At 38.7% G+C, this 16355-nt stretch overlaps 1 long non-coding RNA gene across 9 annotated transcripts in view; it reads right to left on the reverse strand.

Moving 5' to 3' along the window:
* The window catches only part of LOC144310698 (uncharacterized), a 276452-nt gene that overhangs the window by 192808 nt on the left and 67289 nt on the right, over positions 1 to 16355 (reverse strand). For 5 of the 9 annotated variants that reach the window (XR_013376366.1, XR_013376364.1, XR_013376363.1 and 2 more), the window contains one exon: positions 15762 to 15891. The exons of the other annotated variants lie outside the window; for them this stretch is intronic. This is a non-coding gene — a long non-coding RNA (uncharacterized LOC144310698). The remainder of the gene's footprint in view (positions 1 to 15761; positions 15892 to 16355) is intronic. 9 annotated transcript variants of the gene reach the window in all.

A 16355-nucleotide genomic window follows, 5' to 3' on the forward strand; every position in this document is an offset into this window, starting at 1 on the left:
ATAATATTCCATGTCATTTTCACATGGGTAAATATATCCATAGTATAATTTCCTGAAAGTGGAATTGTAGGGTCAAATAAGAAATGCATTTGTAATTTTGCTTAGTATTGTTTAAATTCTATCAATTTTCCTCCCACTGGGAGCTTATAGGAGTGTTTCCACAGAGTCTCAGCAACATGAAGGTATTATCTCATAGTTGAATTTTTGCCAATTTGATAGGTGAAAATGGTATATAATTTTAATTTCCCCTATTATGCAAGAAATCAAGTGACTCTTTCTTTTATAAGAGTCTTTAGTTTGAGATTTTCCTTTTCTCTGACCTGTCTATGCATATCCTTTGGCCATTTCTCTAGTGGACAGACCATCTTTTGTATATTGATTTTTAAGTGTTATTTATATATTAGAGAGATTAGGCATACATGATAAGTCACAGATATTTTGCCTAGGGTAATTTGTCTTTTGACTCTGTTGATAGCATTTTTTTCGTATACAGATTTTTAGATACATAAAGTATCTATATTCTGCCTTTTGCATTTTGTATAATAACTGAAAAGATTTTTCCTCTTCCCAAGTAATAAAAAAATCTCACATATTTTCTCCTACTTCTTTTATGATTTCATTTTTAAGTCTTTGATTCATTCGGAATTCACCTTCATGTATAATGTGAATATGAATCTAATTATTTTCCAAATAGCTACCCAGTTATTATAAAGACTCCATTATTATTATTATTGCTCCATTCTACGCACACACATACACACTGAATTGAGTTGCTAAACTTATTATATCTTAATCTCTATACATATTTGAATTTCATATATATTTGGAATTTTGATTCTTTTTCATTGGCCTTACTTATCAGCCAACCTCACTAATTTATTAAAGTTTTGTGATATGTAATGTTTTTTAGAACTGATGTTCCCTCATTGCTCCTCTTTTTCTGTGTTCTTTGGCTACTCTTATTGTTTCTTTTTCCCTAAGAACTTTTTTTTTTTTTTTTTTTTAATGATAGTCACAGAGAGAGAGAGAGAGAGAGGCAGAGACACAGGCAGAGGGAGAAGCAGGCTCCATGCACCGGGAGCCCGACGTGGGACTTGATCCCGGGTCTCCAGGATCGCGCCCTGGGCCAAAGGCAGACGCTAAACCACTGCGCCACCCAGGGATCCCCCCTAAGAACTTTTTTTTAAAAAAGATTTTATTTATTTATTCGAGAGGCAGAGAGAGAGAGGCAGAGACATAGACAAAGGGAGAAGCAGGCAGAGGGAGAAGCAGGCTCCATGCAGGAAGCCCTATGCGGGACTCAATCCCCGGTCTCCAGGATCACACCCTGGGCTGAAGGCGGTGCTAAACTGCTGAGCCACCTGGGCTGCCCTCCCTAAGAACCTTTTTTAAAGTCTGGGTGTTTTTATCTTTACTATGTTGAGTCTTTCTATCCAAGAACTTAGTATATGCCTTTTTTTTTTTTTAAGATTTTATTTATTTATTCATGAGAATACACAGAGAGGAGAGAGAGAGAGAGGCAGAGATACAGGCAGAGGGAGAAGCAGGCTCCATGCAGGCAGCCTGACGTGGGACTCGATCCCGGGTCTCCAGGATCACACCCTGAGCTATAGGCGGCGCTAAACCGCTGAGCCACCAGGGCTGCCCTATGCCTTTTTATTTGTTCAGCTCCCCTTTTGTGGAATTTCAGAAGTGTATGTATGTGTGTTATACACATGTAGACATGTATGTAATTGCATTTATACATACATGTATTAAATATGTATATACATAAGATAGATGTGATGTTGCATTAATCAATTGTCTTTTATTATGTCTGGAGAGTGATCATAGAAATTTTTTAATTAGACATATTAGTATGAAAATTTTTTAAATATACATCTTTATATTGTTTGATCCTTATGTTCCTGAAGGTAACTCTTCTTCTTCCTGGTATAGTATATTTAATATGCCAGTAAATTCTGTGCAAATTCTGAATTTTTACACCTTGATTACAAGAACCTTTTAGAATATGAAACACTGCCTTGTGATCTGTAAGATCCCTTTAAGTGCTAATATTCATTGAGTAAACTCCAAGAAACAGTATAACAATTGAGTGTCACAAAGTATAGTACTGACCATAAGAGCAAAAAGGAATTAAAATCTTTTCTACTCTCTGTGCTTCCTGCAGTGTCCATCACAAAAATGGTATACAATGTGTAAAAAGTAAATAAATGAGCAAAAACTTTTGAATATGAGAAAGCACATGGCAGGGCAAGATACGACCATAACTTGGAGGGTCCCAGAGACTAATGTGATGGAAAGAACACGGAGTTTGGACTCAAGTGGACCCACAATCTAATCCCAGCTCTGCTCTCTTGGTAGATGAAAGACCTTAGACTTAACAACTTCTTTCACCTGTAAGATGGAGAGAATAACATCTAGCATGAAGTTTTTTATAAACACTAAATGAAATATTCTATATAATTAGCAAACATATTGCTTGGTGAACAGCAGATTCTTCAAAAAATGACTTCACTTCCCCACTCATTCATCTCCTTCTCTTATGAAGAATACTACTATATAGAGAATCAATCAAGAAAGCATACAGGTACACTAACTACAGTGAGCAGGCAAGCCTCTGTGGTAGGGCTATGGTAGGAGCTTTGAGTTTAGAGCCAGGTAGAACTGGGTTCTAATCCCAGCTGGCCACTGTGTAAATGTATGACCATGGGCATGTTGTCCAAACAAGCAAATCTTAGCTTCCTTGTCTATAAAATGGGAATACTAATACTATTTCATACAGCGGCTATGAAGACTAAGTGAGACAATACACACTTCAAACACCTGGCACAACACAGCAATGGTACCCTCACCTGCTGTGTCCTTGCTCCTTCCTGTGAGCTACACAACTGACAGCTGATATAGTGATTATCGACTGGCTGCCAAGAATTCTCTTCAGTAAGACTCCCTCCTGTAGAGTAGAGAATACTAGCTGTCTGATCAGGAGAGGTGACAACAGGAAGCCCCACCCCACTCTGCTTTCTTCCCTGACCTCCAGTCCTTCCAGCCATGTAGACCCCTCTTTGCAGTACTTAATCATATGCTGTTGTATATGGTTACTCAACTTGTTGGCATGTTATGCTCTACTCACCAAAAGCACCCTGTTTCCTGCTGTTCTTTTATCTCTCAAAGCATCTCTCACTGAACTGAACCCAAAGTCAGCAAGCAATTAAATGCTGTAAATCAGGTAATTTCAGGATTGGAAGGTTACAGAAAGGTGTGCTTTCAACTACAGTTGATTAAGCAGTTTGAAAAATTCCACTGAAAGATTCTACTTTTCACCATGGCTCATCTCTCTGGAATGTTCCCTCACACACCAGTTCTTGCACGGCTCTTATTTGACCCGGACCATTCTTCCCCACTCCCTCTCTTTGCTTTTATAAGTCCTACTCCTAATATACTTAAAGATCTCAGAGCAACTGGCTCTTCTTGTAGAAAGCCTTCCCTGGATCCTCCAGCTGATCCCCTGATCAGTATCATCCTACAGTACACCATTATAATCCTCTGCACTCTTCCTTATTACTCTATCACAGTTAGTACTTATTCACATTTGTAATCATTTGAAAAATAAACATCTTTCTCACTCACTAGGGCATAAAAGCCGTAAGTCCAGAGACAAGTCTACTTTTGCATATCATATGGATATGCATAGACCTTCACTGGGTCTATGGTTGGCTTTTAACAGATGTTTTCTGAATTTATTAATGAATTAACCACTGTTAAATGCCTCCCAGTAAGGCTATATTTTTCCACTCTCTGTATTATTAGATCCCTACCTTAGCTCAATCATGAAGTAAACTCCAATCCTTTTTCTCTCTTTCCAAATATCTTACCTTAATGGCAGACAGCTTACCACTAAACAACTCCCACCAGATCCACTACTTGGGAGAAATCCATCTTTCCCTTTTCTTCCAGGCTAGCAGTCTACCTCATCCCACTCCCACTCTACCCAGGTGTGCACATCAGATACATACATACACAGCGCTGAGCATCCTCTCCACAAACAGACCTTGTCTGTGACTCTGGAATGATGTAAACACTCTCTCTACATTTAAGTGTAATGTGTATTAGACATTCATAAATCCTAGAGTTCTGTGCAAGGCTCAGGCCAATTTGCATTCAGATCCATTCCTCGCCCTCCTCTGCTCCATATACCAGGGACTCACCTCTCCAGGCTGAAACTCCCAGCGGAGATACTTAAGAGACTAGAGCAAGAGCAAGGGGGCCAAAGTATCCCCCACTCCTTCTCTATGCTCCAGGGCCACATTCTTTCCATAGGTACAATGTCATCTGATAGGGTGGCCATGGTCAAGCCTTGCCCAGTGATGTCCACCCCTAGGTTCTAGGAACACTTGCTTTCCCTTGTCTCTCTAAAATACAGGGGTGTGGGCTTCTTAATGCCACAGATCTCTTATCACCAGTGTAACCAATTCCTACATTAAGTTACCTCAAAATGATTTTTATTTTCCTAGTTGGACGGATACAAATAAAGATAAAACAAAAAGCCAGAACTATCCTATATATTGCCATTACACTTTGTGATTATGTGTGTGCCTGTCATTCCTATCTTAGGATGCAGACACCCAGCATTATACACTCTCTGCATTACCATACCAACTCCCAAAGTACCTTATACATATCAAAATTTCCATAAATATTCATCAAATGAATGAAGAAATGAAGGAATGAATGAACTGAACCTTGGGAGTTATAATATCTTAAGTGTTTAAAGCTTCCATGTATATCATAAAGTTGTTATACATTAATTAGAATCAGTTGATAAGTACCTTCCTCAATGACATACAAATCTGTAAGTAATGTAATTAATTCAAAATTACATAAGCAATCAAGGTGTGCTTACTTTTCCATCAATCAAGGCATGATTAGTTAGCTGTGAGAAAGCTCAAAAGGAGTTTGTATAGCCTTTAATGGGGCTTATACAGCAATGACAACTCAGGAATCAGCAGAGCATTGTCAAAAGCACTACACAATTAAGGCTGCTTGAACATCATACATGAAAGAAAGGTTTATTGCTGCTCAGACATTATAATGTTCTTTTCTTAAGAGAATTTCCTGAAGAAATGACCAGATATTCTATTTGGATGCAATTTCACAAATACACGCATGCACCCCAACAACAACAACAACACAAATAATGACAAAACAACCAGATAGGTAGGTAGGTAGGTAGGTAGGTAGGTAGATAGATAGATAGATAGATAGATGATAGATAGATAACATAGGGACATATACACTGAGGTCAGAAGGGGAGGAGAAAGAGACTTAATAGTGTCATAGCTTACCTTATAGTCCCTTGCAAAAGTAGAAACAAGAGAAGGACTTATATGCAAGTAATTTGTATAAGAAGTTGTAATGGGGTAAATTATATTCCCCTAAAATCCACATGCTGAAGTCGTAATGCCCAAAACTGCAGAATGTGCCTGCATCTGGAGATAGAGCCTTCAAAGAAGGATAAAGCTATGAGATCATATGGGTGGATCCTTGTCCAAAATGTCTGGTATTCTTACAACAAGAGATTAGGACACAGGCACAATGGGAAGGCCAAGTGAAGACAAAGGGCGAAGGCGGCCATCCACAAGCCAAGGAGGGGGGCCCCTGAGAAAATCAGCCCTGATGACATCTTGATCTTGGTCTTTCAGCTTCCAGAACTATGAGAACTAAATTTCTGTTGTTTAAGCCACCCAGGGTATGATATTTCTTACTACAACCCTAGAAAACTAACACAGGCGAAAGTAGTGACGTTCAGGAGTAGATGAAGAGTGTGGAAAAAGCAATATGTAGTCCCAATTCCAGCACCCATTCCTTGTATTATACATTCTCAGATATCCATGTCATTATATGTTCATTTTACTCAACAAGCACTTATTGAAACATCGAGTACGAGGCTCTATGCCTGGCCTTACAGACACAAGAGAATCTAAAGGCAATCTCTGCGCTCAGGGTTGGAACTTAGCTACAGGATCTGGCTTATAATTCTGGAGGCTCTGTACTTCAAGATAGCAGTGTGCCCCCTCCATCTGACCTCACAACTCTTCACTGGTCCCCAGAACTCTCACACCCATCCACAGCCAGATGGTACAGCAACCCCCTTCCAGAATTCTCTGGCAACCCAATATTTAGATTTTTTTCAGCATTACTTTTCTATGATATTCATGAATATTGTTTATTTTTTTTAATATTGTTTAAAATCTAAGTGATCTACTACCATAAATAATACTGATGACTCTCTAGGGCAGCCCCGGTGGCGCAGCGGTTTAGTGCCGCCTGCAGCCCAGGGCATGATCCTGGAGACCCTGGATTGAGTCCCGCGTCGGGCTCCCTGCATGGAGCCTGCTTCTCCTTCTGCCTGTGTCTCTGCCTCTCTCTCTGTGTCTCTCATGAATGAATGAATGAATGAATAAATAAATAAATCTTAAAAAAAAATACTGATGACTCTCACATTGGTTCACTTTAACAGCATTACACAGCACCAAAACATCTCTTCCATTTCACTTTGCAGTATCGCATCTGTGTGTCAAAGATCTAACTTGTAGCCAAATCTCTAGCCAGAAATAATTGCCTCAAAGTGAACAAAAGAGTGGGTAATGTAATGTTAGTCATTTCTGATATTACTGGTAGCAGTTAAGAATGTTCTGCAGCCCTCAGAAAAGACCACTGGCTCAAAGCACCTTAAAGCCAGAAAGGAAGGATTCTATGTCCTGTTTTAATCCAGCTCTATGTTTTACAGATGAAAACATGTAGGCAGACAGTGCTCCATTGTAGAAAGAGCCCAAATTTAAGGTCACACAGATCTGGGCCCAAGTACTTACTCAGCCACTAACATGTGACTATGCAAAATTGCATATGTCACTATGACTATGCACTTGACTATGTCACTTCACCTCTGAGCTCAGGTACTTCATCTATAAAATAGAACCAGCATCTAGCTCATAGAGTTGCCATCATCTTTGTGATGAAGTCTTCCCTACCTAGGTTATGTCAAATAAAATGGTGATTCCAACACCCCCCCGCAACACTCCCTCTCTCTCTTCCTCCTTTTGCTTTTCTCCTCGGCACTTATCAACATCTGATACTGCATATATTTATACAACTTCACCTCTCTTTTCACCTGTATGTTGCTATCACTAGAATAGAACTCTAAAAGGGCAGGAATTCTCATTTCATTTATTGCCGTGCCCTTAGCACATAGTAGGAACACAATAAGTATCTGTTGAATGAATCATTAAATGAATGAATGCCTGAATGAGTGCATGCACAAAGTAAACATTGAGAGGTACTCATTAAATGTTAGCTGAATGAAGCAAAGGACCACAGTCTAGCTCAAACAGCTGGCAAAATGATGCCAGCACCAAATAGAAACACTACCAACAAGCTGTGGCTTTTCCCCATGGGAAAGACTAAGATTTGTCTGAGACTTGACCACAAAGTGCTTTTTTAACAACAGCATCAATTATTCTGGGTGAGTATCTTCTCCCTGGCATCCTAAATTTCTCACAAGTACCCAGCTGGCTGGCAGGCAGCCCTACTTAATAACAACCTCTGACCCTTGGAGAGCGGTTTCCCTTGCCCGAAGTACTTTCAGATATATATTCTATTAAAGCTCCATAGTCTTTGCAGCAAAAGGCCCCTCCCACCATCCTGTGTGTTAGTAAGGAGACAAAGCTTACAGCAAACCATGTCTCAAAGAGAAATGAGGCCAGCAAATGAGAGAAAATGTACAATAACAGATTGGGAGTAAAGCCAGAAAAAATAATGTCTGTTACTGTTAATATGACCTCATTTTTAACCCTCAGGCTGATTCAGCCTGGGATACAGCATGGGTTGCACAGAGATGGTGCAGTAAGTGGGGAGAAAGGGATGCTTTCTAGCCAAATACATTGGCTAACTGAAGACTTGCAGTCAATGGAGTCACAGAAATTGTGGGTAAATGGTCTTCACGATGCAAGAGGAATTGAACAAGTGTTTCTCCAGTGAACACATGAATGGACAAATGAATGAAATACTTGTTTGCATTTATAAATATTTATTAAGCACCTCTGTTGTGCCAGGTTGGTAGAAGGCACCAGGGTTACAAAGATAAATGAAACATGAAGAGGGCCTTGGGCTACACCAGTGACCATAAACATTTGAACCTTCCTTCAGAAGAAAAGCCCAGGATGCAAAGCAATTCAAAGCTGAGCTCCTCCGGATTGAACTGGGCTGTGTATTGGAGCAGGAGGGTGGGAAAAGAGGAAAGGGCCTTCACCCATGTGGGGTATCTGAGGAAGCTCTATGGCTTCCCAGATCATGTCTGAAAACATTGGCCTTCATTTTGGTACCTCTAAGACAGAGTTGCTAAGATTCAGGGGTTATACACAAAGCCCATTGTAAGAAAGAAGGGTTCCAATGAGTGAAAGATGAAGAGGGAAAGGTTCAGAACTCAGAGACTCCTTCAGAGAGAAAGCTTCTATAGGGTTCCTTGGAACCAAGAATTTTTGAAGGTCAAGGTTTGGGGCAGGACACTCTCATGGTCATTAGTCATTTATATGGCTACTCAGCATGGATCTCGTTGGAAAATAAAACTGCTTCTTATAGAGACAGAAACTCTAGACACTTGTTTTTGCCAGCTCTTTTGCATCTAAAGCCCAGGTATGGACTGGGATTTAGGAACATAAGTAGATATGTTTCTTCTCTTCCCCTCTGCTCTCTTCTCCTCAATGGCATTCAGCATTTAACAGTGCAAGGTCAGATCCTGACACAGTTGAGCAGTATTGGGGCTCACATTTTACTTTCTTCATCAGACCAATTCCACTGAAATTGGAGGCCTCGCCTGAAGCCTGCTTTGCAGACTCCAACATCCTATTAGTACAGGCAACCAAAGAATGGGGGGGTTGAGTGGGGAGACTATAGACAGGCACTTTTTCTCCTTTAGCAGCTCCTCTCAAGTCAAACCAGAAAGCTGCCTACAATAGGGCTACAAAAGGAAAAAGTCTGAAGAGTTTCCAGTAGTTTCATCTGGGAATATCCTAATTTCTCTCTTTCAATACGCAGCTTTAAAAAAATTAAAAGATTTCCTACCCTCGAGGCTCTGCATTTGTATTTTGGGAAATGTCAGCCAAAGACAGTGGCCTGCCCAGAACTTTGGGAGACCTAAGAGTTAGACGTTCTGCAGAGCCATTTTACATTTGAAGAACTCCTTAAAGAGGAATCCAGGTGGACTTCAGCCTGATAGCCAAGTTGTTGACAAAGCACCGGAGTTTCTGATATTTCCTGGACACCAATCTATATTGCTTTAACAGGATTTCATTTCACTGAACTTGATATTCCCTCCAAAACCATTAATTTAGTCTCAGCTACTTCTGTTGGTCAGAATTGACTTGGCAGCTGTACTTAGATAGGTTTAGAGAAAGGAAAATATTATTCTGTGTTAATTAAACAAATGTTGACCAGAAAATAAAGTCCTAGTTAGAGAATTAGGGATTAGGAAATGGAGGTTCTCATGCTCGACTTGCCAATATCCAGCTTTGTGAACTTGGTGTTCCCCATCTACAAAACAGGAAAAATAGACTTCCTGGGATTTTTGTGGAGATGACATGAGAATATATATATTATTATTTAATGTAAATAAGAATATACATTATAAACATATCACACAGTGAAGTTTAACTGCTATTATTATTTCTTTGTTATTGTTGCTGTTACTATAGAGTTGGAAGCAAATATGGCTGGAGATGCTGGAGAAGGCATCTCTATTCCAGAACCCTGAGTTCATGACCTGAGCCAAAGGCAGACTCTTACCTGACTGAGCCACCCAGATGCCTCTCAAATCACTTTTTCTTTAAGAGATATATAACCTGCTCTATCTCGCTGGTTTCATTGATCTGAATACACAAGGACTATTAGCATGGATACAAACACCACCATGACTAGCCAACAAAAAAAGCTATAACAATGAGTCTACTACTCATACCAATAAGTTACATCCTATCTAGGGCAAGAGTGGTATCATCAATAACTTCTAGAGTTTGTCTTTTGACTATTAGGCTGGAATTATCTAACTCAATAATAACCTGACAATTGTAATGAAAAGGAATGAAAAGGGGGGATAAAAGACCATTATGGGTGGAAAACCATATAGAGAGCACTTGTGATGAACACTGGATATTATATGTAAGTGATGAATCACTAAATTCTACTCCTGAAACTAATATTAGTTTTATTACATATAAATAAGTTTTATTTATTAAATTTATTACATGTTAACTAACTCGAATTTAAAACTTGAAACAAAACAAAAAAGACTATAGAAAATGACAAGGCAAGGGATAATAAGCAAGCAGATGAAAAACAAAATAGGGATTATGCAGAGGTATTGGTTTAACATGTTGTGTGGAAGCTGTCAATTATCTGAGATCATCAGATTGTTCTTAAGATCTTGGGCCAACTGTCTACTTCCATAGGTCAGCTGTTTCTAAAGGATCCATGAAAACCTTTTTTGAGGTCTCATATTTGAGTGGCCTCCCAAATGTGTGGAATTCCATATTGCTTCTTTATTTGTGAAATATGATTCCAAGGATTGACCCCCTAGAGTTTCACCATTCTATTTGTTATTAAAGTGTCCTCCAATGAAATTCAAGTAGTCTTCCTCTTATGTCTCTTCCAATAGATGAAATGCCCTGGTTGAAAATCATGAAAAGATTGTTTAGGCAGATATCATGAGAGGGACGCCTTAAACTTTTGGTGAAAGAACTAGGGATAATATAGGAGTCCCTTGCAATATTTTACCATATCTTCATGCAATAGGGCAGGGTCTAGTATTAGAGATGAAATCCCTTAATGTACAGACCTTCCATATACCAGTTCATATATGGATAACTGATGTGTTATATGGCCTATATGGCCTATGTAGGAAATGGACTATATGGCCAAAAGACCTAGTAGAATTACCTTTGGCCAAGGGTTACTGAAGGTTTTGATAATTATGCTAATTTTAAGAATGCCATTGTTTCTCTTAATCATTACAGATCTGGATGTTACAGTGTTACAGGCAGTTCAGTTTTTGAGGTTTTGGTGACAACTTACAAAGTTTTTAAATAATGGTTCCCATAAAGAGTGTGTCTCAATCATCTAATTTAAAAGTTAGTATATCCCAGGTTGGAAACAAAAAATCAAGCAACTGTAAGGACTATTGGTTTTTGCCAAGGAAATATTTCAACATCAGTACATCCCAAAAATAGACATACAATAGCTAAAACATATGTAGACCATGGAGGGTAGAAGCTGGATAGGATTTCACTTTTTCATGGACCTCAACTTTCATAACAGCTATCTTTCTAAAAAGTAGAAGTAGCATCTAAAAACTCCTTAACTGGGGATCCCTGGGTGGCTCAGTGGTTTAGTGTCTGCCTTTGGCCCAGGAATTAATGATTAATTAACAAATAACATTAGAACAAAGTTCTGAATGGGAACCTCTTATAACTTTCAGTGAGACATTTTCCTAACAGGGAAGGATGATGAGGTCCTTCTTCTGCTTGGGGCGGGAGAATAGAAAAATTCAGGGTTTTGCAGTGGTGAACAGTAATGTGAGAGGGAGAGAGTGATACACTCTCATAAAAGGTTAATCTGCTCACTGAAAAGTGTTGAGTGTTCTCAGTCAGTCATAGTATCTATATTGGATGAAGAACCAAGAGGTCAAGCAGGGAACCTAGAACTAAGTTGTCAGAAGCATGGATTGGTTTTGCTGCAGCAGCTCCTGCTGTAAGATAAGGGAGATGAGCCTTTGTAACTGGATCAAGAATGAAACTATAGTATATGATAGGTATTTTATTTATCCTATAAAGTTGAGTTAAAACCCAAGGGCTTGTCCAGACTGTTCATGCATAAACAGACAAAGGGCATTTCATAGCTAGGGTTGCCTAAGGAAGGAAGCTATTGAAGAAATATTTTCAAGTTCCAGAAGGCCTGGTCATGTTTGGGCTCCCAGAGAGAGAAATCTTACGAGGACTTAGCTAATTCATGAACAAGTATTGCAATTTCAGAAAAACATGGCATGCTATTGTCTGCAACATCCAGTTAAACTGAGAAATGCTCTCAATTGTTATGTTGTGAGGGATGTAGGAAAGTTTGCATATTTTTTAGTGTATTTGGAGATCATATTTTTCTCTCTGTGGATAGCTCTTACTCTAAATAATGGACTATGTTTTGGCAAAATTATAATTTTATCTTCTGAAATGTTATGTTTCTCTCTGCATGCACTAAGAAGAAGTAATGAAATCTTTTTCCAGGCTTACCTGTTCTCTGAACAAAGTAGACCATCTATATATTGTATCAGAACTGAATCATGGGGGAAATTTAGATTTTTTTATTATTCGAATATAGTTGACACACAATGTAACATTAGTTTCAGATGTACACCATAATAATTCAACAACTCTATAGGTTATGCTATGTCAACACAAGGGTAGTTATCATCTGTCACCATGCAATCCTATTAAAATACCATAGACATTATTCCCTATACTCTACCTTTTATTCCCATGGCTTATTCATTTCAGAACTGGAAGCCTATATCTCCAACTGCCCTTCAACCATTTTGCTTATCTCCCCACCCCCTTCCGCTCTGTCAACCATTATTTTCTTCTCTGAATTTATAGGTCTGATACTGCTTTTTGTTTTTTTTTTTTAGTTTAATTATTTGTTCTAAAATTTAGATCATTTAATTCTTTTTTATTGAAATTAAATTAGCCAACATATAGCACATCATTAGTTTCAGATGTAAATCATTTAATTTTTGATCAGAGACCTGTGGAAAATAGAAGGATGCTTCACTCGCTGCCCAGGATCTTTTTTTGTCCCCAGATGAAGGCAAAAAGGTTTTGTCTGTCTTTTACTAGAGGCAAACCAAAAAAAGCAGAACAAAGGTCTACTACAGTGCATCCAATGTCTTAAGGATGATATTTGGGTAAGGTATTACTGAAAAAAATCAAGGAATTACAACTTTGTTGATAGCCCTGAGATCTTAAAAATCACTCTCTTCATCCATTTGGTTTATTTACTGGAAAGATAGAAACATTACAAGACATAGTTTAGGCTATAAGAATATATTTGGATAAAAAGTCATAAACTATAGGTTTGAGTCCTTCCCTACCCTGGCTTCAAGGGATATTGGAAAAGTTTGGTAGGATCTATCTGAACTTTAATAGGTTCTGCACCAATTATTTTTTCTATGTCAGTTAATGTTTTAATTCATCAATTGTCAAGATCTCTGAGATATATATCAATTATAATGGAGAAGGCAAAAGTATATCCAAAGCAGACACAACTTGATTATAAATAGAGGAGACCTCTAGAACCTCAAGAAATTATCCCTCTCATATGCTAATTGCAATTCCGTTTGCAAAGTAAGTCTCTTCTTATTAAACTTACAAGGACAATATCATAGAGCAGGGTATAGTCAAAGGCCAGGAGATAAGGAAGCTGTGAGTTACTTGAAAAACCTATTATCTGTGTGATATGTTTAATGCAAGGAAGAGGTTGATCAAAGGCGGCAGACTTTAACAGAAAAAGAATAGCATGCTTATCTACCAGAAATAGGACAGGCTGACTACTTATATTCATAATGAATTTACCTTGCATGTTTAAGACTAGTCTAGGTGGAATACTGGGCACTTTTTCATTCTCTGGAGCAATCTCATTGATCTGAATTGAGAGACTTTTCTTTTTCTTGGTTTTTCTTCTCCGAGATGGGATAACTTATTTTCCATTGTTCCCTCTGTTAAGAATTTCTACAGGTATTCTTGCCAATAGGTTATCTGTAAGGAAGTGGGCCACCCAACTGATTGCTCTGTAGGACTATATGTTTATTTGAGGTCCTGGTTCATCTCTGTATAGAGCACTTTCAAACTGTTCTATCAGGTGTTGTCATTCAGTAAGAAAGGGCTATTTCCCTTCTAATTTGTTTTCTTAGTAAGTCTTCAATAAAAGGGCTGCTGTTATATTGGTGCTTTAATTGATAGATGTCAGAAATTATTTTCTCGTCTATCCCAAAATCTCCTATAATTTCCTCTTTTCTAAAAAAAAAAAAAATTCTTCTTTTTGCTACTTGCATGATCAAATTATGATCCATTTAATTTTAATGGAAATGTTTAAGGAACAACTTTCAGGAGACCTTACCCTACTTTTGGGGGCTTTCTTTGATCCTCAGGCTTACTGTGGAAAGAGAGATCCTATAGGTTCCTTCCTGGGGCAGTTCAAGTCTTTTTGCCATCTCAGGTTCCAACCAACTTGTGTAAAAGTTGATATAGGTCATGCAACGCTGGGTGCTATACACCCAAAATGATTCTAAATTAAATTAAATTCTCAGGGATCCCTGAGTGGCTCAGTGGTTTAGTGCCTGCCTTCGGCCCAGGGCATGATCCTGAAGTCCCGGGATTGAGTCCCACGTCGGGCTCTCTGCACGGAGCCTGCATCTTCCTCTGCCTGTGTCTCTGCCTCTCTCTCTTTCTCTCATAAATAAAATCTTTTTTTAAATTAATTAACTAATTAAATTCTTAAATCCTTCTAAGAATAGTTGCTGGTTATGTGTGGGTTCAGGGAAATCCTTATAGTTCTTAATCAGCTTGGATTTATGGTTTCAATTCTACTGTAGCCAGTATATCTGATTCATAGGCAAGAAGGATGTTTAGAGGCAACTGACATTTTGAGGTCTTCAATAAGGCCTTTGGGAAAAGGTAGGGGCATCCTGTCAAGGTGTAAAGGTGAGAAGAGTAAACAGGGGTATAGAACCAGATAGATCTGAAGAATAGGAAAGAGAACTGGATGTAGGAAGGCAACCGGAGGACAAGGAAGGAAATGATTCACTAGAGAAAGCAAGTATAGTATGCTGTTACTTAAGTTTGACTCATTACTTAATGACTCATTAGCTTTGGCCAAAACATCATTTAATAAAGAAATTCTTTTAATCAGAATTTTCTTTGAAGGCTTCTGTGTATCAATCAAAAACAAAAACAAACAAAAAAAAAAAAACAAAAAATGCTACCATTGGGCCTGAGAAATATTAATTCCTTTTATCTTCCAAGGCATCTCTCAAATGAATAATTTTGTTCAAGTTCAAACATTCCCCAGAGTAGCCACTGAAAGCCTAAATCATCTTTGGTGAAGTTATATCATGTAGAGAGATAATTGAAAAAAATTAGGATTCTAACGAGTACAGATAAGACAGGAGTTTTTCCCAAGACCTGGAAAGGATTTATACTTAAACAATCCCATGAGGGCTGGCAACTGTCAGTTGAAATTGATGCTTGTGCATTTTATGTCTCAGGGCCCCAATCTGACAGTTGGAAGCCTCCAAAAACAGACAGCACACCCCAGAAGTGAGAAAACGAGAAAACAGTCTCTCTGGATCAAAGCTGAGCTCTTAGGACAAATATTTAGATGGAAGGAGAACTTTACCTATTGGTGACCCACAGCAATGTTTGTATGGATGCTGGTCTGGTGAGAACCTCAAATTCACCAGTCTATGGGGTGGCACAAACAACAGGCCTACAAAGCCTATGTAAGAGCACAAAAGAGACCAAAGGAATAAAAAGGAATGGCCTGAATCCACCAAGGATGCTAAACAAATGAGAACTAATAACAAATGCCACTTACTAAACTGAGAGAGACAGCCAAGAACCTCAACACAAGGGTATGGAGTTCAGATCCAATGTTTGTTCACTTACCACATTGGCACTGAGTCTACAAGCTATGGACAGCAAGGCACAAGGGGCCTCTGTGGTATCACATCTGCTCAAGGCTGGCATCCATGTGATGGACAGCAAAGACAATATCTCAGTGGAACCTCCAGAAAAACTGAAAATAAACAAAACCCACCAAAATGAGAACAAGCAGAGGGTATTTATTCAGTGCTTGCTGTAGCAAGGAGTTAGTTGCTATTACTTAACATTTGGTAGAAATTCAGAGGCAGGCAGGGTGGTGGAAAAAACTTTTCAGAAGGAAAAATGGGAAGGTTTCAGGTATGCTTTGAGGAAGCTAGAGTCAGGCTAACTAGAAAAAAGGCACCTAATGTGATCAGTTTGGGGAGCATATTTGGCTTTCTCTGCTTGGTTCTGAGTTGGAAGTAAGGGCACAGAATAGAGCAGTTGGCAGTGACTGACCAAATTCTGGACAGATTGCTGCAGAGGTGTGGTTTGTCTTCCCAGGTTGCTTGTTGCAGAGGTCGTAGGTCAGAGTTCTATTGTGATACATGGTGTGGCCATTGTCTGTTTATATAATCAGTCTCTTGACCTTTTAAATTTTCTATTTCATTTTCCTTT

The sequence above is a fragment of the Canis aureus genome, chromosome 3 (genome assembly GCF_053574225.1).
Source record: "Canis aureus isolate CA01 chromosome 3, VMU_Caureus_v.1.0, whole genome shotgun sequence".
NCBI lineage: Eukaryota > Metazoa > Chordata > Mammalia > Carnivora > Canidae > Canis > Canis aureus.